The sequence below is a fragment of the Peromyscus californicus genome, unplaced genomic scaffold, assembly GCF_007827085.1.
Source record: "Peromyscus californicus insignis strain IS unplaced genomic scaffold, ASM782708v3 Scaffold_8__1_contigs__length_139910024, whole genome shotgun sequence".
NCBI lineage: Eukaryota > Metazoa > Chordata > Mammalia > Rodentia > Cricetidae > Peromyscus > Peromyscus californicus.
The window spans coordinates 61,140,277-61,167,069 of NW_026294606.1; the positions used below are offsets into that span (position 1 = coordinate 61,140,277).

Below are 26,793 nucleotides of genomic sequence, written 5' to 3' on the forward strand. Positions count from 1 at the left end.
CTGGGAGAATTCTAAAGCTGAATTTCATCTAAAATGTCATTAACTTACAAGTTGATTCCGCAACTTTCATAAACAATGTGACTCAGAGCATGTTCTTATGAAAAGTTCTGTGATTCTGCCCAAAGTGGACAGGCTAAGTACAGACAGAGAACAGATGAAAAGTTTCCATAATTTGTGAAATGAAAATTATGGCATTACAAATTACCATGGAAGAATAACCCAAGAAATAAAGTAGACAGGGACCACTGGCCAGTTCTTATGGAAAATAATATTATCTTCATGTTTTAAAACAGGCAGGAAATACCAACTAATCCTGAATATTAAAGGGAAGGTGGCTGGTGACATGGTGCATCTGTATAGTTCTTCGTTTGTCAGCATTAGGACCAAAGTTCTGATGCCCAGAATCCACGTAAAATGCCTGTAATCCCAGTGTGCAGGACATGGACAGGGAATCCCTGGAGCAAGTGGCTAGGCAAACTAGCTAGCATGGCAAGCTCTGGTTTGGGAGAAAGAACTTCAATACATATAATTGAGATGACCAAGGAAGACATCAGCTTGGACTTGAACACACACTCACACACGTATATGCCCACATATATGCATGCTTACAGACCACACATGTACCTATACGTAAACATAATTTGCATAAATATATAATAAGAAAAACTAAACTATCCATGACATTAATTTTATAAGAAAAATTACATATTATCTTCACTTCTAGTCATCCCTAATGATTAGACATTTTTAATGACATTAAAATATAAAAGTCTAGTGCTGTGGGATGTTCTGTATGGCAAATGTGTTGCTGATTGGTCAATAAATAAATCACTGATTGGCCAGTGGCCAGGTAGGAAGTATAGGCGGGACAAGGAGGAGAATAAAGCTGGGAAGTGGAAGGCTAAGTCAGAGAGACACTGCCAGCCGCCATGATGACAAACAGCATGTGAAGATGCCGGTAAGCCACGAGTCATGTGGCAAGGTATAGATTAATGGAAATGGATTAATTTAAGCTATAAGAACAGTTAGCAAGAAGCCTGCCACAGCCATACAGTTTGTAAGCAATATAAGTTTCTGTGTTTACTTGGTTGGGTCTGAGTGGCTGTGGGACTGGCAGGTGAGAGAGATTTGTCCTGACTGTGGCCCAGGCCACAGTATAGTCTAGTCTAGTCTAGTCTAATATGGAAATATGCCATATATGAGATTACACAAAGAGTGAAATGAAAGGAAATATTTTATAACAAATAAAACATATAAATTAATATTGAGAATAGGTATTAAAATGCACAGTGGCTAATTAAATCAGATTATAAATTAATATGTTAAATAACAGTAGAAAATATGGTTAGCATACACAGTATATATATAATATGTAAAAGCAAGCAATGAAAATAGCATTCTTAACAATTAATTTTAATGAAATATAAGAAAAGTAAAATATACACTAACTCAAAATATAAAGATTTATAAAAACAAGCAATAAATCAAGTGTTTTGGAAATAAATCTACATTAGAAAAGGCCACGTAGCTGTTTTAAAGAAAGCAGTAACACACACCCATGCATGAAAAAGATCCCAAAGGCAAGTAGTTTCAGCTCTAGCAGGTCAGATCCAATACATTCTAAGGGGAATAATTCTTCCTACTGCACGCTATATTAGGAATACGAACCAAAAATTCTGGGGCTCAGAGGAATGTTTTATAATGACAGAATGGCCAAAGACATGGCCTTGGAGCAAGTACACAAAATATGAATGTCTATTTTTACTCTTATAAAACGAATGAATAGGACCCCATGGAAGAGTCCAGTCTCACCAGATTCCATCTTACTGTTCCTCACTCTTGCCTATCAGCCCCACCAGTTTACCTATATATTGACTCCCCAAGCACCTACTTCAGCAAGGTAGGCTCTTTGATGCTCTCCTGCCTTTTACCAATCCGTTTATTTCCACCTAATACCTGTCTTTTTCTCTACTCAGTTTCTCCCTCCCCATGCCTGGCTAGTGATTCTTCTCTCCTTAGCCAGGGCTGCCCTTTCTCATAACAGTTTCTGACCTTCATCATCTGTAGATTTCTTTAGCTTCCCACACTTCTTTCCTATCGAATGCATTCTGTTCTTTGATATTCAGAACGAAAATGGATTCCAGAAATTGACTTCTGCAAAGATAGTCAAATTCTGTGCTAATCTTCTCATTGTGTTAGAATTTGCAGAATTTCCAGAAGTAACTGGGGTTGGGGGTGCTCATTGTGACTCACAGTTTCAGACACATTTCAGTCTATCACCCTATGGTAAGCATGGCACTAGGAATGGCCTGGTCTGGGGAGCTGGAGCATGTGGGAACTCCTCATATGGTGGCGAAGAGAAGCAGACTGGAACCAGGAGTGGTTCCTGCTTTTTCTACTGACCTACATCCACCAGTCAAGTACCATATGCTAAAGGCCCCACAGCCTTCAAAGTAACACTAGCACTTGGGATGAAGCAGTAAAAGCATGACTCTGTATGGGATGTTTTAGACCCAAACCACAGCAAATACTAATAATATAACATTAGTTAAATTCGTCAGATTTTTTTTTATTTTTCAATGAGCAAATAAGGAATATAAAATACCAATGAAAATAGGGACAATTCTCCTATGTGACACAAGTTCATTGTGCAAATGACATCATACTAAAATTAGCATAGGTGTGTCATTTACCATATATGTCCCAGTTATAGATAGATTAACAACATAATGTCACTTTTCCTTCACATATACACATATATTACCTATTTTTCCTTTTTCTGGAACTCCTATTTTTTAGATGATACATTTATGTATGTATGTATGTATGTATGCATTTGTTTGTTTATTTTAAGAAAGGGGGAAATAAATTGATAGTGTAAAATTAAGAACATGCTGCAGAGCTCCTTGGGCATTAGATTTCAAAACTAAAGATGAAACAACCCAGAAATTTCAAGAAAGAACAGAAGTAAGTACATTTTTTTTTTTTTTGGTTTTTCGAGACAGGGTTTCTCTTGTGTAGCTTTGCGCCTTTTCCTGGAACTCACTTGGTAGCCCAGGCTGGCCTCGAACTCACAGAGATCCGCCTGGCTCTGCCTCCTGAGTGCTGGGATTAAAGGCGTGCGCCACCACCGCCCGGCGTAAGTACATTTTTTTAAATCAAGGCGTGAACAAGAAACTAGTGACTTTTTTTAAATAAAAAGCAAAATAAATGTGATCATCAGTTAAGTATGCTCATCATATTTCATAATGCATGCAATTTATCTAATATTAATCATCTAGCTTTCCACTGTCTAGTAGAGAGGGAATTTACCCAAGCCAGAGAATTCAGCACTCAAGAGAATAAGGACTACAAACAAGAAAATAAATTAGGAGATTTGTCTTTAAAATAAATGTGGGAGATGTAAAGAGTTAAATACTTTAAAATCTTAACAACTTAAAATTTCAAAAATGAGATAAGTCATGTTTTTGTTTGGAATTAAATACTTGAGGAAAAATCAAAGGAAAGACTTAGGCGTTAAAGTCTCCTGTACTTAAGGTATAAGAAACACCAACAGAAATGTGTCTAAATAGGTCATTTGTTTCAGACATTATAAGTTCCTCTCAGTCACCTTATTTGATTAATCCAGTTCAAGAATTCGTTTATTGAGGCATAAATTCAAATTATATAGGTTGGGGCCCTTGTCGTCTCTTAAAGGAATGAACACATCTCATGTTTCTCTATTCCTCCAAGCCAATTCCCAGGCAGCAGCCACCAGTGGCTAAAGCATAACAATGTCTTGACTGGAATATTGAAATTCTGTGTTTAAGGCATATTTCCAAGGAGCTGATGCTTCCTCCCTCAGAAGAGCATTTGTGCTCACTGGATCTAATGGAGGATTCATGTTTAGTGCACCTGTATGTACCTAAATTAATATGTCAGGAGCTGAGACAGCTTTCAGTCCAGATAGAGGTTAGTAAATTAGCAGGTTGCTAAATAAATTACATTTATGATTTAGGGGAAAAAATGAAAAAAGCAGCAACTTCAAAGCAGTGATTTGAAAGAGTGATATATTGATTCTGTTGTTGAAGTAGATTTCAATGTACAAAATACAACAGAAATCAATACTTCCTTTCTTTTCAGAGTGTATCTTTAAGAGCATCATTCAGTTCTTCAAAGGTTGGCTATTCCATTCCAGCCATGTCCCTAACAGTTGCTGTCTTAGATAATAAAATACAATGCAGTTTGGCAGAAGAGGGTGGGGAGGTGCTCAATCACCAAGGCCTTCTTGCATCCCAAGATCCACTCATAAAGCCCACCCCCAAAGACGAAGGATGAACGAAGACGCCAAACACTGGCATTGTGTCTCAAGTCCAAGTTTAGGCTGTACAAAAGCATCAACCTTTCATCATAAATGAACTCGTTGATTTTTCGCTTCAGTTTCTGGAAGAATGTAGCTCACATATCCATGAGATGAAAAAGTTTTCTTTATTATCCATCCATTAAGAAACCAGAGAATTTGGTAGGCCTGCCTCACTAAAGGAGTGATCGTATTATAAAACAGCTTGCATCCTGTCTTCTGTTCCCTGTTAAACAAGGGTACCCACAGTCTGTCTGGCCTCATGTAATATAGCTCTTTCCCTCCTTCTTTCCCTCCCTCCCTCCTTCCCTCCTTTTCTTCTTTCTCCCTTCTATTTCTAGGCTCCAATTATGTAGACCAAACTGGCTTCAAACTCTCTACATAGCCAAGACTGACTTTAAATTCTCCATCCTCCTGCCTCTGCTTCCCACCCAAGTCCTTGGATTATAGACATAAGCTGCAAGGCCCAGATTTCATGGCCTGCTTTAGGACAAAATCAAACTTATTTTTTCTCTAAAACATCTTTTAAACAAAAATCTGTAAAAAAAAAATCAATTTGTTCATAGAAGAGTTCCTTAATGTCATTTATAACTATATTTTGCATTATCAAAAATACTTATTTTCACCTTTACAATATATCTGAATTGTGAAGACTACATATCAAATAAAATTGAGAATGTTTATTTCCATTAGTAAGAAATGTAATAAAAATTAATTTAAAAATATTTGCTACAAGTTCCACTCAAATAAAGTTTCCTTTATTTTGAAACTCTGATACCTTTACTTACATAATAAAAAAGACATGATAAACACCCCTGGAAGAAATGTGTTTTATTTTTAGTGACTCTACAATTTAATATTTTTTCCCACTTGTTTTCCTAAAGAAAAGATCCACGAGGTGCTTTAGTTTGTTTCCATGATAACTCAGAGGAGAATAACTAGCTAGAGGCAAGAGAATGTGTATGAACAGAAAGGGGGGTCAACCAGATGACTCAGCTGCTTAAGGTTCTGGCTACAAAGCCTGGTGACCTAATCTCAGTCCCAGGGTACACATAGTAGAAGGAGAGTATCAATTCCTATAAGTTAGTTATCCTTTGACCACTACAGGCATGTTGAATACATGTGTGCAAATACAGCCATATGTACACACAAAGAAATGTAAAAGGAAAAATGTTTCAAAAAAGAAGAGGGTAGATGTAAAGCAAAGGTTAACCAGACTACAACCCACCGCTCCAGAGAAGCTAGCTGACAAGGAGGACCCTAAGAGGGATTCATGGATTGCCCTGGGAAGAGGAAATAGATGATCTATATCTCCATGAGAAAACTAGGGGTGGGGGGGCAATAGAGGGTAAGGCATGGGGGATGAGAACATAAGGGAATAGGATGGTCCAGCTGGAACAGGGACCGTGTGTGAAAGCAATAAAAGAGATACCATGATAGAGGGAGACATCATGGGGATAGGGAGAAACCAGGTGCTAGGGAAGTTCCCAGGAATCCACAAGGATGACCCCAGCAATAGTGGAGATGGTGCCTGACCTGGCTTACCCCAGTCATCAGATCAGTGAATACCTTAACTGTAATTATAGAGTCTTTATCCAGTAAATGATGGAGGCAGATGCAGAGATCCACAGCCAAGCACCAGACTGGGGTTCAGGAGTCCAATCAAAGAGAGAGAAGAGGGATTCTATGAGCAAGGGGCATCAAGATCATGATAGGGAAACCTACATGATCTTGACAACCAAACTAAACGAGTGGGAACTCATGAACTTTAGACTAACAGCTTTTGAGCCTCCATGGGACTGGACTAGGCCCTCTGCATAAGTGAAACAGTTATGTAGGTTGATCTGCTTAAGGAACCCTTTGGCAGTAGGATCAGGATCCATCCCTGGTCAATGAGCTGGCTTTTTGGAGCCCACTACCAATGGGGGGGGGACACCTTGCACAGCTTTGATGTGGGGGGAGGGGGGTTTGGACCTGCCTCATCTGAATGTACCAGGCTCTGTTGACTCCCCATGGGAGGCCTGATCTTGTTGGAGGAGTGAATGGGGGGTGGATTGGTGGGGAAGGCTAGGGGGCAAGAGGAGGGAAGAAAAGGGGATCTTTGGTTGATATGTAAAATGAATAAAAAATTTCTTAATTAGAAAAAGAAGAAGAGGGCTGGAGAGATGGCTCTGGCAAACCATGCTAACTGCTCTTTCAAAGGACCTGGCCTCCATTCCCAGCACTCACATCAGGCATCTCACAGCCCCCCGTAACTCTAGATGCAGAGTGTCTGACACCCTCTGGCCTCTACAGCATCTGTATGCAAGTGGTACATGAAAATTGTTTTCAAGCCCACATACATACGCATTAGAAATAAATAATATTTTAAAAATAAAAAATCAATAAAACATTAATATCATTTATAATTAAAAAACTTTATTTTTAAAAGAATTCCATAGATTAGTGGTTATTCATAATTTATAAAACAATAATCATTTAAGTGTTATTTGATGATCTGGGTCACAGCCATCCTTTACTACAGATTGAGGGGATCTGAAGCCTCCATAGGTACCAGTCATGCACATGTTGCTCAAACATACATGTAGGTAGAACACTCATTTGCATAAAATAAAATAAATCCTAAAAATATAAACTTGGTAGATTACTGTGCTCTACCTGAAAGATCCATGGGTTCAGATGGAGCTGTCTGTTAATCTTCCATTTTCCACTGAGAAAAAGTCAAGTTTTGAACCTCAGTTTCATTATCTGTAAAGTTGTAAAATTGGTATTAGGTTTGACTTCGGCTGATATGAATCATTTGGCCCAGTCTATTAGCATTATTTCCTGGCTATTACCATAATTGTAGGGGAGAAAGTCCCAACAACACTACACACACACACACACACACACACTCACTCACATATGCATGTTTGTGAATGCCAATAATGTACGAGTGATACAGAATTTATTCACTGTGGCTGTACTAGGAAGGATATGGATGCTGGCATCCTTTGCCCTACCTTTAAGTTTCTGACAACAGCTCTAGAGTTATATAAAGGAAGATTTCCAGTAACTATGATAGACATTATACTATCAAGATATGAAGGTACCAAGAGGCCTTAGCTATACTGAGGTCAGGTTGATCTGGCTCTACAGCTGGCTGCAGGGACTTCACTGTTGTTTGAGAGGATCATGATTCAGTTCCATAAATAAATAAAAACTGCCTGCTTATCTTGCTTGCTGTTCTTGGAACTTGAGATAAACTGAGGATGCAAAGAAAGAACAAACTAGCATCAGAATAGGGCCAGTTAGGACAGTAACTGACTCCACTCTTAAATCCCAGTTAATAAGCAACCCCTGGTATATGTCCTTTAAATAGCAATAACACAAAGGTTAGTAAAGTAAAAGACAGAGAAAAATAAAGTTGAGCTTTATAGTGTTCCATGGTACCTTGATCTTTTGTGTGTGTGTGTGTGTGTGTGTGTGTGTGTGTGTGTGTGTGAGAGAGAGAGAGAGAGAGAGACAGAGAGACAGAGAGAGACAGAGAGAGACAGAGAGACAGAGAGACAGAGAGACAGAGAGACAGAGACAGAGAGAGACAGAGAGAGACAGAGAGGAGAGACCAGGCTACATACTCAGAAAGAAAATTCCTGAAGACTGACTAGTTGTTCCATCAACCCTCTTAGTGAAGAACACAATGTCAGTACCACATAAAGATATCAGAGAAGATTGTGTCACTCAAGGTCATGCTGGCAGGGTATTGTATTGTTAAATCTAGAACCATACAATAAGATTGTAAAAATGGATTTCATTCAGAAACTATTGCAAAAGAGAGCAAGAACCTCACTAGGAAATGGGGCTTACTTGAATATAACCATTATATATGGGAATTTATAGCCAACAACATTGGCATCACATGGTAATGGGATATTGGGGGGAGGTGATATGCAGAGTAGGTTACCACTAGTAGACACAGATTCCCTTTTGCAGGTTCTTGCTCTTCATAATAAAACAATTTAAAAACATATAAGGGACCTCAAAGGGAATTCATTGGAGTTCATGAGAGTCTCCTGACCACTAAAGCTAAAGGTTGAAAAGACAGGGGGTAGAAAGTTACACCTTTAACAGAGTAAATATAAAGAGATAAGGCTTAGAGGGCATGAAGGGCATGGGGGCAGGGGAGAAAGCTAGGTGCCCAGCACTATTTTTCTTGTAGTTTGTATTAAAGGGGCATAAAGCTGTCCATTTACCATAGTGACAAGGGTTTTATGTGTGAATACAGCACTCCATCATTCAGGTCAAACAAAGAGAGCATATGATGTTAATAGTATGTGTTGTAGCCTTGCAGTGAGCTGAGATTGCTAGATGTGGCCTGAAACTCAGCATGTGTCTAAGGGAGGAAAGATGCAAAGCTGACTGTGTTTATGGGTATCAGTTCATCGCTTAGCTTTGTGGCCACGACAGAAAAGCTAACACCAGTTCACCTTTTAATTTCGCCTGAATTGGGCTGGGAAGGAATAGCTCACCATGCTTGCTGGCATCACTTTAGCTTTGCGGCCAATTTAATGCTCTACTGCTGGAAAATCTTTAACCCTGCAATTAGTGGCGAAGAGCCTGTAGACCTTCATCCCTTTTCCCAAGGCCAGCACTGCTTTATTTTTAATCTGGCAATGGAAGGTCAGTTGGCAAGGCCCAACTTACAAATGGATTGCTGGTTTTCTTTTTCCATGTTTGAAATCTACCACCTTTTTATTTTATTATTTTTTAAATTCTCTTATCTACCAAGGAATCATTAGCCATGGGTTGTGCCATTTGTCCTAAAGGAGGCTAACAAGCTGGTTATTTCTATGCCTCCACTGGAAAGGAGATGCCTGTAGGGGGAGGGAGGGTCTTTCCATTTCTCTTCCTCCTGTCTGAATGGTCTTAGGTCTGGAGTTCAAGGAAGACACTGCAGAAGGCTGTCTTTTAGGGTAAAAGATGTGTCAGAAGAGTTATTGATGCCACATATGGATGCAGAGAGAGCACAATGGCAGGGCTTTAAGAAGAGTTCAGGCTCACAGGGCAGAGTAGAGTCCTTATAGGCCTCAAAAAGGGCAAATTCCCTGCCATTGTATGGCCTGCAGTCAAACTACCTCTGATTCTGGAGAGCGAGGGCAGGGCAGGGTAAGGGAGTTAGGGTCTTGCATTATGAGGAAAGGGGGAAGGATTTGTCAATGTGTTCCTTGGAAGATATGGAGAAAAGGGGAGGAGGGAAACAATTAGCTGAGGTGTAACCATTATGCAGGTAGGCCTGTGACACTGGCAGCGCTCTGAGGTCTTGGAGTCTGAAAGGGAGTGCAGATTCATAACCAGGCTCTTGGTAGTGGCTTTATCATTTCCTTCACATCTGCTGTGAGGGAAGAGGGGAAGGGGCCCCTGCAGGTAGATGTGGCATATTTAGCACCTAGCCCCAAACCTAGCTTTTCCAGTCTTTTTGTTTGTATGCACGAAATAGGGGGGTGAAGTTGAAGAAATGATTTTATAGAAGAGGACACATGAGGGATAATAGATATTAACTCAAGGGCAGCTTCTTCCAGCCAAATTTGGGGCATCATAGAACTAGGGTAGGATCTCCTCATTCTGAGAAAATAGCCAAATGCCAGAGGTGAAAGGGTCTAAAAGATTTAAGTTCTTCATTTTAAAGGCGATTCTTTGGAGGCATCAGAAAGAACAGATATGTTCTAATAGAGTCATCCTAGATCTCCATAAAGTTAATCCCTAATGACTTTTGAGCTTGGGTCACAAGAATGTTAAGTCACATAGAAAGGAGAGTAATTGGTTGGATTTTTTTTTTAAGGCTAAGATGGTCCAAGACATCACTTTTTACATTGGCCCTGTAACATTCCAGCTCTACACTCGCAGAAGTCTATCCTTGAAATTCTAGCAACACAGGTGCAGCTGGTTGAAGTTCATCAGACATTTGACTTCCTTTTGAAGCCTCAGCTTTTAGTATGTAATGGCCCATGTTCCTGGGGGTAGGAGCTTGCGCTAGAATCAGGAAGGTAGGTCTTCAGGGGAAATACCTGTGTCATATCATGCCCTTGTCTAATGGTTTGCTTTGCCCATTGTATCTAATATATGCTGATGTAACAGAAAGAGTCTATTCTTAAAATAATAGTAGATAAAGTATGTCTCCAAGAAACAAAGATATCAAATGAAGAGTACCTATTCTAATTTAGACTGGAAGACTTCATCTAAATCTTTGTTTATCCCCAACTAAAGTAAATGGAGTCAAAGATAGAAAATTATTAGTCTAATTGTTGCTCTCTGTTAGTGTTTTCCTTCTTTAGTGGGAAAAGGTTTGGTTTTGACTCTAAGAGTTTGGTTTTAAAAATATAAGCATCCCCAAAAAGAGTTTAGTTTGGAATTTTTTTTTTAAAAAAAATTCTGTCAGTTTAAAATTAGATCTCTGTTATCTAAACTATAATAAGTAATGAAAAAATTATTTTATAAAGACGTTTCAAGTTTTGAACATTTTTAAACATGAAGACTTAGTTCAAGCAAGCTAGAGGGTCTAGGTAAAGAAAGAGTTATATCAAAAACGTAATTAAAGAACATGATATCATCTTGTGGCAGCAGGCTAGGGTGTAAAAAAAAAGCAACGAGATTGATATTTGAAGGAGTCAGTTTTGCAGAAAACAAAAGAACCCTTCCTTAACTGCATTTCATCAAAGGAACAGAACATGTTCCAAAATTTGTACTTAAAAAAAAAAAAGAAAAGAAAGAAAACCCTGGGGAATACGAGCAGGAGAGGCGGGGACTGTGCACTCCCTGGATATTTTGGGGGCTCTTTGCTCACCTCATAGTCCACTCCTGTTCTTGGGAGTACTTTTTCTTCATTAATAAACTCTCTATGGTTCTAATTGTGTCTCTGGTTCAGTCTTTTACCCTGGGGAACAAGATTCAGGATGCCCTCTGTGGTCAGATCTGTGGGTTAGCAGTCCTGAAACACTCTCTGGGTCTTCTCTCTCTGAACTCTTTGGCTATTTAAAAGGCATGATGATTTCTCTATCGGCCCTTCTCCTGACAGCTGCTGGAATTTTCAGCTTGATTTTACTGTTTTTTTTTTTTTCTCTTCTCAAATTCTAATAAAATCATCCCAAGATTCCATCTGAGTTCATTTTAAAATTATTTTAATAATGAATCTAAGAACCTAAAGAAAAAAAACCACAGTTTCTCTGGTAACAATTTTTACCTATAACTTTACCAAAATCAAAATTAGCATCACTTTATCATTTGGGAATAAATCAAGCAAAATTATAGACACTGCCCAACTCTGCCTCCAGAAGGATCCTTGCCAAACTGGCTTGATAGGATTCCTGCTGAAGGCAGACCCAAGGGAGGATGTGGGGAAGGAACTGGGCCAGATGGTCCTGGTTTCACTCTAACTGACAGAGAAAGAATGCCTGGAAAGCTCAGAAAGGAATGGCCAAAGTCAACACATAGTCAAAGACGTAACTTGAAGGGGTCAGACAAAGTTTGTACAAACAAAAGGCCACACAGAGAAACAAGAGCGACAAACCAGCCACCGACTTCAATGAGGACAATGGAGCTTCAGATGGAAATTGTTTATGAACAGAAAAGAAATCCTTACACAAACATGTGGATCTATTAGCAATTATCCACAGCCAAGGTAGAGTTGCACATGGTAGTTGCTTTTTATTCAGTGGGAAAAATTCAGTTGTGGGCTTTATAACTCTGTTAAATTATACACATTTAAACAAATGCCCTCATTAAAAATTCAGATTCTAGGAGCTCTTTCTACAAAGAACAAGATCAGTGCCCATTTCAATATTTCACAGACATAAAAATGTGACTACGATTTCCTTGTCTAGGTGGAATGTTCTATAGAGAAATGAGAGAGTAACTTATTCAATGAAAGTGTTAAATATTCTGTACCATCTAGGATAGCAACTTCTCGGCATGGGTTGAGCTGAATTTCAAAACCATTGTCATTCCAAGACAACCTGTAGTTTTAAATGACTAGGCTGTCAGCCTCTAAGTTCTCTGCTGTTGCCTTTTCGGCTTTACTGAATAGTAACAATTACATTGCAAACAGCATGTTATTTCCAACTGTTTTTTTGACAGAAATCTTTGTGTTACAAAGATCGCAAACTTGAGTTCCTTTGCATGATTCATTTTTTATGTAAATCTAAAGGGTGGAGTAGTTTTTTTTTAAGGCTTCTATAAATTTGTCCTTGAAAATAGTAGACTTATCTTTCTCTCACATAGAAAAATACTTGCTGAGCAGAATGGTGAGGATTTGTGTAGACGTGGACACCATTTTTAACATACTATTGTTAGCTTCATATAGCAAAGACTTTTTTTTAATGGTTAACATGAACTGATTTAGGGAACTTGATCCCCTTTGGAAAAAGGAACCAGGTAATTTGTGTGTGTGTGTGTGTGTGTGTGTGTGTGTGTGTGTGTGTGTGTGTGTGTGTGTATTCACTCTCTGAAGAACTTGCTACAATGTCCTCACTCTGAAAATGAACAAATTGATTTGTCTTAGATAGAACACACCAAAAATATCTCTTAAGAAAGAGGAAAATCTTGTGTTAAAGGTGTGCTTGGCCAGGGAATGTAATAAGCATGACCCAGACTCTTGAAGATAGTTATATTTGAAACTGATTTAAACTTTCAACAACAGCTGATGTTTGAATATCTAAGGCAAAACCAGTACAATCCAAGCCTGTGTTCTGGTTTTTAAAAATACCTTTATCAGAAACAGTTTTTTTTTCCTCAGTACCAAAACATCGTTTTAAAATCATATCCAGCATTTATAATGTACAGTAATTTATTATCTCTATCTACCTATCTATCAATACATCTATTTTCTGAGCATTAAATAGACATTGCTTTCCCAAAGAGGAACAGGTGAATGGTAGATAGAAATGTTTTAGCTCTAGGCCTATATTCAACCATGAGTGAGTCAACTTGAGATAGACATTTTCATGCCTTTGGCCCCCTGCTGTCGCTTTTCTTAGAACATTTACTTTACAAAACTCTTTCTTGTACCTTCTTTCTCTGTTTCTTTGTGATGTAAATCTCCTAGCCACTTTAAGGTTTACGATTCAGAAATGTCTTTTGCAAGAGCTTGGAAAATAGAACCACTGAAAGGTTCTCCCACCTTCCTGGTTCTGTCCCTACTTTGATAAGGGACAATTAGCAAACACTGGTGCTTAATCACATTGGTCACCTTCCTATCTCACGTTGTCCAGTATTTTTTCTATCAGCTGATTCTGAGGTAGGCTAGAAAGGCATAAGAAAAAAAAAAAGACTGACTGAACCCTGGGTGGATACTGACTACAGAGTTATACACTAGCAGTTTATCATGTGGCTCCTCAACCAGCGAAGGCAAGAGACCCTCTCATACCTGCTGCGAGCAATATGACCAAGTGCAATGACTGCTAGGTCTCCCCTGCTGCACAAGAATGGAGTCTCCATACAATCAGTCTTCCAGAATTGCCAGCTCCCATCATTCACACATGCCTTACCACATTCGAAAAACCCATATAGGACAGAAAAGATTAACCCTACTCTGAATAGTCAATAGCTAGGCAGAAGGTATAGGTGGGACTTCCGGGGACAGAGAGGACTCTGGGAAGAAGAAATGTGGAGACACCAGGAGACAAAGCAAGGAGCAAGCAGGACGTGGAGGAGGAGAGGTAAAATCCACGAGTCACATAGCAGAACATAGATTAATGTAAATGGGTTCATTTAAGTTATAAGAGCTAGTTAGAAATAAGCCTAAGCTATATGGCTGAACTTTCATAATTTATAATAAGTCTCCATGTCATTTGTTGCTGACTGGTGGTCCCAATAAGAAAGTACTACCTCACTTACATCCTCCTTCAGGGTCTTGTGCCATGAGTTCCCCTGAACTCGCCATCTACTTCTTTTCTGGATGTACTAGATCTATCCTGAGTTCCACAACCTAGTCTAGTCCCACAACCAGCCTAGTCTGGGCTTCCCTGCCTGCATCCCAAAGGAGCTCTGGACTACACTGAGACTGCTATCCAGTGTGTCCAATTTCTTGTCACCATCAAAGTAAGAATTTGGAGATAAGACAAAATAGGGAATTGGAATTTGTTACAAAACAAAGATACATACTCAAGGTGTGTGTGTGTGTGTGTGTGTGTGTGTGTGTGTGTGTGTGTGTGTTTGAAGTTTTTAAGAGAGAGTTGTATTCCTGGGATATTGGATAACCTGTTTTAGAGGCAAATATCAATGCAAGGGATGATTATTCATGACTTAACCAGAGGTAAGTGTGGGAGACTTCAGGGCTTGGGGGATGTAAGTGAGGTAGTACTTTCTCAATGGGACCGCCAGCCCGCAAAAAATGACATGGAGACTTATTATAAATTATGAAAGTTCAGCCATATAGCTCAGGCTTATTTCTAACTAGCTCTTATAACTTAAATGAGCCCATTTACATTAATCTATGTTCTGCTATGTGACTCGTGGATTTTACCTCTCCTCCTCCACATCCTGCTTGCTCCTTGCTTTGTCTCCTAGTGTCTCCACATTTCTTCTTCCCAGAGTCCTCTCTGTCCCCGGAAGTCCCACCTATACCTCCTGCCTAGCTGTTGGCTTTTTAATACACCAACCACAAACATACATCTTCACACATTGTACAAATATCCCACAACATGGGAGCTTTTGGGGTTCTAAGGGGGATGTTGGAAGCTGTTCAAAAGAGACCTGTGGGTGGTTGCTATAGAGGAGTCCTGGCAGAAGTCTAAAGGTTGGCTGTGGCATAGGTGGGGTGGAGGGATGGAGGGGTTGCCAGACTAGGCCAAGGCAGAGGATGCAGAAATGGTAGGCTGGGGCAGGGATGTAGGACCCTCTAGAGGTTGGCTGCTGTGAAGGTTGGGGTTGTCAGATTAGGCCTGGATCCCAATTGTGGCACCAGGTCTAGGTCTGGAAAGCTGCAGAAATGGTGTGGACCAGGAGGCTATGAGGAGTAACCAGGCTAGAACCTGGAAGAAGACATGGTAAGTGTGGTTACTGAGCTGGGTGGTAGAAGTAGCACGGAAGGGACCTGTGGGAGGTTACAGGTAAGGCAGGTCCTGGCAAAGCCTAGAGGTTGGCTGTACCTAGGCTGGGTGGTCACTAGGCTGGGAGAAGGATCTAGGGCCCAGGCTAGGTGTGACAGGTTGTACAAAAGGGGAGGTCATCATGCTCTGGGAACCCATGCTTTTGTTTTGACTTTCTCTAAGAAAAAAGAACTTTTGACATCGTCTCTTTCCAAGTTATTTTAGATGTTTTCTGTGTCCTATATTCCACATTATGGGAACTTAGTTTAAGATTGCACATGGTAAATTATGCTGTGGCTTTTCTAATCCAGGCAGTTTACCTGATAGACAGCCATCTTTATTTTTTTTTTTTTTTTTTTTTAGGTTTTTCGAGACAGGGTTTCTCTGTGCAGCTTTGCGACTTTCCTGGATCTCGCTCTCTAGACCAGGCTGGCCTCGAACTCACAAAGATCCGCCTGCCTCTGCCTCCCAAGTGCTGGGATTAAAGGCATGCGCCACCACCGCCCGGCTTGTTTTTTTTTTTTTTTTTTTTTTTTTTTTTTTTTTAAAGATTTATTTATTAATTATGTATACAATGTTCTGCCAGAAGAGGGCGCCAGATCTCATTACAGATGGTTGTGAGCCACCATGTGGTTGCTGGGAATTGAACTCAGGACCTCTGGAAGAACAGCCAGTGCTCTTAACCGCTGAGCCATCTCTCCAGCCCGACAGCCATCTTTAAATGGGGGAATTTACCCTAAGTGCTTTCATGCTTACTTCTTATCTAGATTGAGAAGTATAATAGGTATTGACAGATTATAAATTTGAAGAAAATGTTCAAAGGGAATATTTAAAGTTAATCTTGGAAGTTTAACCTAAAAGAGAACAAATACTGCCCCCCCAATGTTATACAATCACTAAAAGTTAACTGATTTCTTCAGTATGTGAGGATGGATATATATATATATATATATATAACATGGGTTTTGCTAGTTAAGGATTTTCCTAATCAGGGTTACTGTAAATGTGATAAAAACACCATGACCAAAGCAATTTGGGCAAGAAAGAGTTTATTTGGCTTACACGTCCACATAACTGTTCATCATCGAAAGAAGTCAGGACAGGAGCTCAAATAAGGCAGGAACCTGGAGACAGAAGCTGATGCATAAACCATAGAGGAGTGCTGTTTACTGGCTTGCTCTCTATGGCTTGTTCAGTAAGCTTATAGAACTTATAAGAACTCAGGACCACCTGTGGATAATCCCATCCACAACATTCCAGGCCCTTCCAAATCAATCACTAATTAAGAAATTACACTACAGGCTTTCCCACAGACCAATCTTATGGAAACGTTTTCTCCACTGAGGCTCCCTGTTCTCCATTGACTCTAGTTTGTGTCAAGTTGGCATAAAACTATTCAGCACAAGGATCCAGCACAAACAAGTTAAAATCATCCAGAGAAAAATGCAGAGAGAAGTCTGTAAGATCACAGTATTAAAGAGTCAGTTGTAGGAGTGGATAATCTGAACAGACCCATTCTTCTTCATGGTCCCTAATGAAGAAGCAGAAGATACAGGTATCCAAACCTACATCAGTAATGCAACCAATCTGTCAGATTTCTTCTTTTCTCACGGCTATTCATGAGAAGAGTAAGAACTAGCAGCTCTCCAGAGTGTTCTCTGGAGAGTGAGGCAAAGAAGATATGGAAGACATTTCAGTCTATCTTCTTTTTTCTTAAAAGATATATCGTTTTAGAGTATATTTCCATTTCTTAGTCTTTTCAGCTCACTCTGTATTTATTCCAATATTTTATAAATCAGAAATAAAATTTTTCACCTTAAACTACCCTTTCTCTCTTTAAAATATGCACTTATTTTGAAATAATTTTTAAGATCAAAGTAAAATCAAGGAGATGATGTTTGGAATTTCCCTATATCATCTTCCCTCAATATGTGTATGATTTTCTCATAATCAATCTCTCCTGCCACATTAAAATGCTAGTCATAAAAGAACCTGGACTGATACATCGTAGTTATCCACAGTCCACCATTGACAACAGGGCTCACTCAGTGTTTTACATTTGGACAAGTGTGAAAAGGCAGGTACCTATCAGGTATTATCAGACAGGATAGTCCCACTGCCCTTAAATATTGTACACGTTTCTCCTTTCTTTTCCCTTTTCCACTGCTCTGTGAGATCCATTCGTGATTTTAGCATCTACATAGTTGTGCCTTTCCCAAGTGCCAAATAGTTAGAATCACATAATATGTGTGTTTCATATTGCCTGAATTTAATTAGTAATTTGCATTTAAATTTCTATATATGAGGCTGATGCAGATGGCTCATTGGATGTAAGCATTTGCCACCAAGTCTGATGACCTGACCTGGCCTGATCCTGACAACCCACCAACTGCATTAGAGAACTGACTCCACAAGTTCTCCTCAGACCTCTACACATACACTGTATGGCAAAGGCCATCAAATAAATAAACATAATATAATTTCTTTTTAAATTCCCTACATGTATGTTCATGACTTGATAGCTCATTTGTTTTTAATATTGCCTTCTCTGAATGTACATACCACAGTTGACCCACTCATCTACTGAAAGACATCTTAATCATATTAGAATTTGAGCATTCGTTAATGCAGCTACTATAAAAATCCTTTTGGAAGCTTCTGTGTGGACATGAGTTTCCTATACATTTATTTGAATACCACCAGAGCATGCTAAGAGTTTGCTTATATTTGAGGTGGTCTCCAGATTGTATTCCAAAGTGGATGTTCCATTTTTCAGTCCCAATTGTAATGATGCAAGTTTCACATTTTTGACAGCGTTTGGTTTTGTCAATGTAGGTCTGATTCAGCATATAATTATTTTAATTTATAATTTCCTAATGGTAAATAATGTCAGATATCTTTACATATGATTTTTTTTCTACATATAGGTCTTGATGTTATATAAATTCTTTTATCTGGAATTTTTTTTGTAGTTTGTGTTTTCTCAGTCTTTTGGTACATTCTGTTTAGGACCACTAAATAATTATAAATATAGTCATTCATATACCAGTGGACAAGTTTAGTGTCTTCATAATTTTGTATAGATCTACATATTCCTCTCATGTAATTTTCCTTCTATTTTTGACATGGGATGCATCCTGTTAGAGTTGACTTCTTTCACTCAGCCTCTCTGTGTTTAAAGAGCACCCACTTTGCTCTTTATTTCCAAAAGACACTTCCAAAGCCTCTAGGCATCTAAGATGACAGCTTCTTTGTTTTAATCATTCCAGTCTTGAATTTGTTGCCATACTTTTTGACAGACATTGTTTCTGTTAAAAAGTTGGCTGTCATCCCTATTGCAATGTTATTTTGTTATTTTTTTTGTCATTGCTATTTTCTTCATAGAGATTTCTAAAACAGATTATTGTTTTTCCTAGATTTGGAAATTCAAAGCATTATTTCTTCAAATATTGCTTTCTAGGACCCTTTTTCCTTTGTGGGTTTTAGTTATGTTGTTTGAAGTTGTCTGTAATCCATATATAATTTGCATTTGTATGTGATTTGTGTTATTTTCTCTATACATTTCATTTTGTATGGATATGCTTTCATTGCTATATATTTTTATGTTTACTATTTTTTGTACTTTGGTTTTCATTTGTTTCTTTGTTTGGTTGGTTGATTGGTTGGTTGGTTTTTCGAGATAGGGTTTCTCTGTGTAGCTTTGCACCTTTTCTGGAACTCACTCTGTAACCCAGGCTGGCCTCGAACTCACAGAGATCCGCCTGGTTCTGCCTCCCAAGTGCTGGGATTAAAGGCATGCACCACCACTGCCAGGCCTGTACTTTAGTTTTTAATATACGTGTGTGTGTGTGTGTGTGTGTGTGTGTGTGTGTGTGTGTGTGTGTGTGTGTGTGTGATACTTTTATCTCAGATGCTACTGTTTTCATCTCTGGAAGATAGACTTGAATCTTTCCCTCTTTCTTTTTGTGACTATTTTTTTTAACCATTCTTAGTCATCCTTCTTGTTTCTTGGTTGTATTCTACAGTCATAATTATATCAATGCCCCTGTCTAGTTTCTCATATGTATACATCTTAGCTTTGTCGAATTGATCTTTAATATTAATTTTGATAATTTCTCCTCCTTAGCACATCTAATAATTTGTCATTAGATTTCCTCTATATGCTCAATATTTTTGTATTCCTATAAGTATTACAAAGTATTTGATTGTGAATCCATTAAGTTACTAGGAAATTAGATCTTTTCAGGTCCTGGTGTTTTAAATTTGTTAGATGGGACCTAGAAGCAGTGTTCGTAGTTAATTTGTGTTCTCCACTACTGAAGCTAAGCTTCACCAGATGGTATATGTGATAGCCTGTGCATCGTAAATTTTCCCACTTTCACTGTAGAAAAAGGAATTATTCTCAGAAATTCTTGAGCACCAGAAATTGATCTTTCTAATCCTGCCAATATAGTAGTTGTCCCTATCTCAGTTCATGTACACACAGACACACAGACACACACACATACACACAGACACACACACACACACATACACACACACACACACATACACACACACATACACACACACATACACATACACACACATACACACACACACACACACACACACACACACACACACACACACGTATTCAGCAAAGGACTTTTTACATACTTTACACCTTGAGCTCTTCTAGGTCTCTCTCTGTCTCTCTCTGGTGTTGATGCTTTCTCTCTGCATGTGTCTCTAATGCCGGCATCCTTTCTCTAGCTTGCTTACTCACTCTTGTTCTTGTTCTCACTCTTTCCAGCTCTCTCATTCTCTCTTGTGAATTGAAACATCTTTCATAACCAGAATTCTCACCTCATCTCAGAGTCCTTGGACACTGTAATACTTCCACTTCATTCTTGTGGCCTGAAAACCCTCACTGAGCAATGAGCTGAGGTTTGAGGGCTGCTGTGCTTCTTGCTTCCTATGAGTTATTGGGTTTTTTGTTTGTTTGTTTTTTAATTTCCTGTTAGTTGATTTCTTTAAAATGATTGGTCATATATTTTAGCTATTTGTTTGGATTTTGTTTCAGATGCAAAGCTGTATTATGGTCTGTAATTCTTTTTCAAATAATATTTTTATGGTGTAGGAAAACAATCTATTTTCAAGAAAAGGAAAAAATATTTTTACTATTTCTTTGAGGATTTCCTAGAACATATTTTGCTCATAAATATCCTCTTTCCCCAACTCTTCCCAGATTTACCCCTTTCTCATCCAGTTTCTAAGTTTCCTTTCTCTTTTTTATTTCTCTCTCTCCCCATCCAGTCCAGTCTGTGCTGGCCTTACCTTTGGTGTGGGGCTTGGCCTGGAGTCCAGTTGATTAAAGAAGAAGTCACACCATTAAATAAATCTGATTCTTCCTTTCCTTTGTGCTGTTGGATCCCAATATCTCCTCAGCTGAGGGTGGAACTATGTGTCCACCTCCACCTCACCCTGGAATTTTAGGGGATTTCAGCCACTATGGAGACAATATATTTTTCCTTCCCAGAATTCCTGTAGGCATTTCAGAGCTGTCCTGAGGCTCTATTAGGTGTGCCTGCCCCTCCAAATACTGATTCAGAAAGGTATACTTCTTTTAAAAAGTTAATTAAACTTATTCATTTGTTTTGCATTCCGAGCGGCGTTCCCACCACCACCACCGCCCTCTTCCCATTCCCTGCCTCACCTCTCCTTTGCTCCTCCCCCCAAATCCACCCCTCTTCTGTTTCTGTTCAGAAAGGGGCAGGCCTCCCATGGGTGTCATCAAGTTGAGGTAGGACTAAGCTCCTCACCTCCTATCAAGGCAGGGCAAGGCAACCCACACTTTTTAACTTCTTCTTTTCTGTCTCTTTTAGGAGCTGCCCAGAGTCCATGTATGTTATGTCTTGTGGGTTCCTTTTTTTTTTTTTTTTTTTCACTCCATCTCTGAAGCTACTTCCCTTTTGCCATGTGACTGTCTGAGGAACCTAAACTGCCTAACTCAAAAAGGCATGGCTTTCTTGCTTTTTGTCCTCACCATGCCTGCCCTGTAGTTTTTCTTTTAAATGCTGATAAAAATGTCCTCAACCTCCTCTGTTCTTAAATTCTTTTATTGATGAGCTCAAGAATCCTAAGGGAGCTCCTTAGAATTTCTGGTGACAGCGTAAAACATTCAGTGAGATGTATGCAGGATGCCTTGGTCATCTTCTCAATTGACAGTGCAAGAACTAGCTTTAGATTTCTGCAGGTGTGTTTCCCACAAAAACATATACTCAATGGACAGTTTCCCAGAGCAATTATTTAGCTAGCTGAGGAATATAAATGCCCTCTTTCATGTGACATTTTAAGTAACTAAAAAAAGAAATAGTTTGAAAAATTGTTTTTGCTTAAGTTAGCCAGCTGTATTCCCCCTCTCCACTGTGCTTTGGGATACAAATATGTCTTGATTGTTCCCAGGCCCTTTCACCCCAGTGAGGTGAAAACAAATCTAAGCTCCAGGACTGGCAATTTTACATCTGTAATTACACACTTGCATCCAATCCGTTATCAAATGCCAAAATGATTTTTGACAAATGACAAATATGAAAAATGTCCTCTCTTGAGGAGTGGCTAAGCTAAAATAAACATTTAGATTAGTCAGCCTTAAAATTGGTATGAGTGTCTATGAGTGAGTGTGTATCTTAATGTATCTTTTTTTTTTTTTTTTTTTTTTTTTTTTTTTTTTTTTTTTTTTTTTTTTGGTTTTTTGAGACAGGGTTTCTCTGTGTAGCTTTGCGCCTTTCCTGGATCTTGCGCTGTAGACCAGGCTGGCCTCGAACTCACAGAGATCCGCCTGGCTCTGCCTCCCGAGTGCTGGGATTAAAGGCGTGCGCCACCACCGCCCGGCTAATGTATCTTTTTAAAGGATCTCTAGTCTCAGTTTTTAAAGTTTTAAAGTTTCTATCCACCAAGCAACAGATGCTGTTTATCGTGTCTTTGCCTCTTCCAAATGGATGTTAATTTTAGAAGTCAATGAGAGCCATTAATTCTAAAAGCTGAAATCCTTTGTCAAGTTAAACATGGCACAGTAGATATCAGAATGCTATAAACGTGTATTGGAAATATATCTGCCCGTTGGCTTCTGCCTGGCTTCTGCCTGCCTTCTTCCTGCAGAGATCTATATTTATACATATTCCTTCTTTTCTCCCTTGGAAATCTATAAATTATATCTATATCTGTCAGTATGACAAATGTTATTACCTTATACACAAAAGGAGAAGTTTATCAGGAGAACTTTAATGGCCTATAGCAATTGAACACTGCTTGTGACAACCATTTCTTCTGTTATTGACCACAGATTTAAATGCTATCAAAACAGCATTCAAGGAAACCAGGACACTGGGTGCTGGGTGCACCTTCCCTTAAGATAAGGGGCCATTTGTATAGCAAAAGGGCGTATGCTCTCAATTTTAATATGACATTCAAATTGCAGCTAATGAATAACTGTCACATTTCGCCTATTTGCCCCTTTAAAGAAATATTTTAATTTCTTCATTGAGAAAAGATGTCATAAAATTATACTACTTGACAGAATTGAAGTACATACATGAAGTACATGCAGAATTTTGGAGTTTTCTGAAATATTATACTTGACTCTGTTTCCAGTACTTTGATACATACTTTATTCTATACATGTAACATGAAATAGCCAAATCATCACTGTTTCATTAATAATAATTCAAAGTAATTCAATGATTATATTGACCAGAAGTGTACAGTGGACATTTGAACTGTCACCCTTTCATTCTTACTTACTGACTTTTAGGTCAATATAAAAAGGAATGGGTTTTGATATGACATTTTGATGCATATGTATCATTTAACTTCATTGTAATTTGTCATTATCTCTATTTCTGTGTACCCTGCCCTCCTCTGGCTGGCTCTCCTCTTTTCTAAGCTAGGATTTCTCAGCAATAAAATTTATTTTTCAGTTACACTGTATGCTCTCAGCTAAGTTGTAGAGTATGAAAATATGAATGAGGACTGTATTTCAGTAAATCAGTAAGGAGAGAAACAAAAAACATTCACAGGTTCCCTGGTAGTCAGTCCCACTTTCTTTTCTTAGCATTTTTGTTTGTTTGTTCATTTGTTTGTTTTAAAAATAGATTCAGTGTTGAGGGATAATCTTTTTGTACATTGTAAAGATGTTTCTCGGCCTAAGGCACCCTCTGATTGGTTTTAGAAAGAGCTGAATGGCCAATAGCTAGGCAGGAGGGAATAGGCAGGATTTCCAGGGAGAGAAAGGAATTTAGGATTAGAATCTAGGCATGCAAGAGACACCAGTGAGACACTGAGGAAGTCAGACCTACAGAATGGAGGAGAAGTAAAAATCCACATGGCAAAATGTAGATTAATAAAAACAGGTTAATTTAAGTTATAAGAGCTAGTTGGAAACAAGCCTAAGCTAAAGGTCAAGTTTTCATAATTAAAAAAAAATGTCTCTGTGTCATTATTTGGAAGCTGGCAGTCCCAAAGAAAGCCTGACAAGAAAGACTAACAGCAATTCTTCTCTTGTATAATACATCCCAACCACAGTTTTCCCTCCTTCCATCCCTTCCAGGTCCCTACCTCCTATGTCTCCTCTCCCCAATACATATCACATCAGAAAAGAGCAGGCCTCCAAGAGACAACAGCCAAACATAGAAAAACAAAATACAATAAGACAGTGCAAAAGCCCTCACACTAAAGCTAAACAAGGCAACCCAATAGAAGGAAAAGAGTCTGAAGAGCAGGCAAAGGAGTCAGAGATACACCCACTCCCACTGTTAAGAGTCCCACAAAACACCAACCCAAAAGCCATAATATATGCACAGAGAACCTGCTGCAGACCCATGGTGCTCCCATACTTGCTATTTCAGTCTCTATGAGCCCTAAGTTGACTTTGTGGGTCATATTTTCCCAATGTCCTCCATCCCTTCTGACTCCTACAATATTTGCTCTCCCTCTCCCAAGGGGTTTCCAATCTCCAAAGGAAAGGACCCAATGGAGACCTCCAATTTAGATGTTCTCTACATAATGTTGGCTGTGGGTCTTGGCACCCACTCCCATCTGCTTCCAGAGAAAGTGTCTCTGATGATGACTGGACAAGGCACCAATCTATGAGCATAGCAGAATAACTTTAGAAGCTATTTCATTGATTTTCTCCCCAGTCATGTTTGGTTATGCCCTACGTCTGGGCTATCTAATCTCTGGTTATTGGCCACTCAGGCAATGTAAGGACATGGACACTCTTATGCATGGGCCTCATGTTAAATCAAACATTGGTTGGCCACCCTAAAAGTTCTTTGCCACCATTGCCCCAGCACGTCTTGCAGACAGGACAAAGTATAGGTGGATGGTTTTATGGCTGGGTTGGTATTCAGGTTTCTCTTTCTATAGCCTGCAAAATATTTTCACACACCAAAGAGACTAGAACATAGGGTGAAAGGCTCCATGTGTGCAGCACCTCGACCTCTCCTCTCTACTTCTCCTCTCTACATTCAGTGAGCTATGTAGATGTTGTCCTCAGCAAGCCCCCCCAACACACACACACACACACACACACACACACACACACACACACACACACACACACACACACACCTCTATCAGTTTTCAGAGAGTGATCCTCCATCCTAGTATCAGCCTGGGTTGTTTAGGGATTTCCACAGGACTCCCTCCACCAAAAACTCAAAGGAATGTAACCCAGTTCCACTACTGGAAGCCTTGCCTGGCTACAAAAGATGACCAGTTCAGACTCCAGATCCTCTATTACTGGAGTCCTCACTTGGGTCACCCTCACAGATTCCAGGAAGTTTCCACTACACTGTTTCACTACACTATTCCCCCCAATTAAAACTGTCTTTCCCCACATTCTCTTCCTCCATTCCCTCATCCCTGCCTGATCCTTCTCACTTCTATCCCACCAACCCACAATCTACCTGCAAAATCTATTCTATTTCTCCTTCCCAGGGAGATCCATGCATTCTCCCCTAAACCCCTTTTTTTGCCTAACCTCTTTGAGACTATAGATTATAGCTTGGTTATCATTCACTTAACTGCTAATATCCACTTACAAGTGAATATACACCATACTTGTCTTTCTGGGTCTGGGTTACCTCACTCAGGATGATTTTTTTTCTAGTTCCATCCATTTGCCTGCAAATTTCATGATGCCATTTTTTTTTTATTTTTTTTTATTAATTTATTTTGCAATACAATTCAGTTCTACATATCAGCCACGGATTCCCTTGTTCTCCCCCCTCCCGTCCCCCTCACCTTCCCCCCAACCCCCCCCCCCCATTCCCATCTCCTCCAGGGCAAAGCCTTCCCCACAGACTGAGGTCAACCTGGTAGACTCAGTCCAGGTAGGTCTAGTCCCCTCCTCCCAGGCCGAGCCAAACAATCCTGCATAGGCCCCAGGATTCAAACAGCCAACTCATGCAATGAGCACAAGATCTGGTCCCACTGCCTGGATGCCTCCCAAACAGATCAAGCCAATCAACTGTCTCATCCATTCAGAGGGCCTGATCCAGTGGGGACCCCTCAGCCATTGGTTCATAGTTCATGTGTTTCCATTCATTTGGCTATTTGTCCCTGTGCTTTATCCAACCTTGGTCTCAACAATTCTCGCTCATATAAACCCTCCTCATTCTCGCTAATTGGACTCCCAGAGATCCACCCGGGGCCTAGTCATGGATCTCTGCATCCAGATCCCTCAGTAGTTGGATGAGGTTTCTAGCATAACAATTAGGGTGTTTGGCCATCCCATCACCAGAGTAGGTCAGTTCGGGCTGTCTCTCGACCACTGCCAGCGGTCTGTTGTGTGGGTATCTTTGTGGATTTCTGTGGGCCTCTCTAGCACTTTGCTTCTTCCTATTCTCATGTGGTCTTTATTTACCATGGTCTCCTATTCCTTGTTCTCCCTCTCTGTTGTTGATCCAGCTGGGATCTCCCGCTCCCCCAAGCTCTCTTTCCCTCAACCCTCGCCTTTCATTACCCCCACTCATGTCCAGGCTGTTCATGTAGATCTCATTCCATTTCTCTGTCATTGGGTGATCCCTGTGTCTTTCTTGGGGTCCTGTTTTCCAGGTAGCCTCCCTGGTGATGTGAGTAGCAGACAAGTCATCCTTGTTTCATGTCTAGTATCCTGCTATGAGTGAGTACATACCATGTTTGTCTTTCTGAGTCTGGGTTACCTCACTCAGGATGATTTTTTCTAGATCCATCCATTTGTCTGCAAACCTCATGATGCCATTGTTTTTCTCTGCTGAGTAGTATTCCATTGTGTATATGTACCACATTTTGTTTATCCATTCTTCAGTTGAAGGGCATCTGGGTTGTTTCCATGTTCTGGCTATTACAAACAATGCTGATATGAACATA

General features: G+C 39.6%; 1 long non-coding RNA gene across 1 annotated transcript in view; it reads right to left on the reverse strand.

The window, feature by feature from the left end:
- Positions 1 to 26,793, reverse strand: part of LOC128104020 (uncharacterized) — a 168,029-nt gene that overhangs the window by 24,154 nt on the left and 117,082 nt on the right. Inside the window, exon 9 of the long non-coding RNA XR_008215841.1 lies at positions 6,998 to 7,087. This is a non-coding gene — a long non-coding RNA (uncharacterized LOC128104020). The remainder of the gene's footprint in view (positions 1 to 6,997; positions 7,088 to 26,793) is intronic.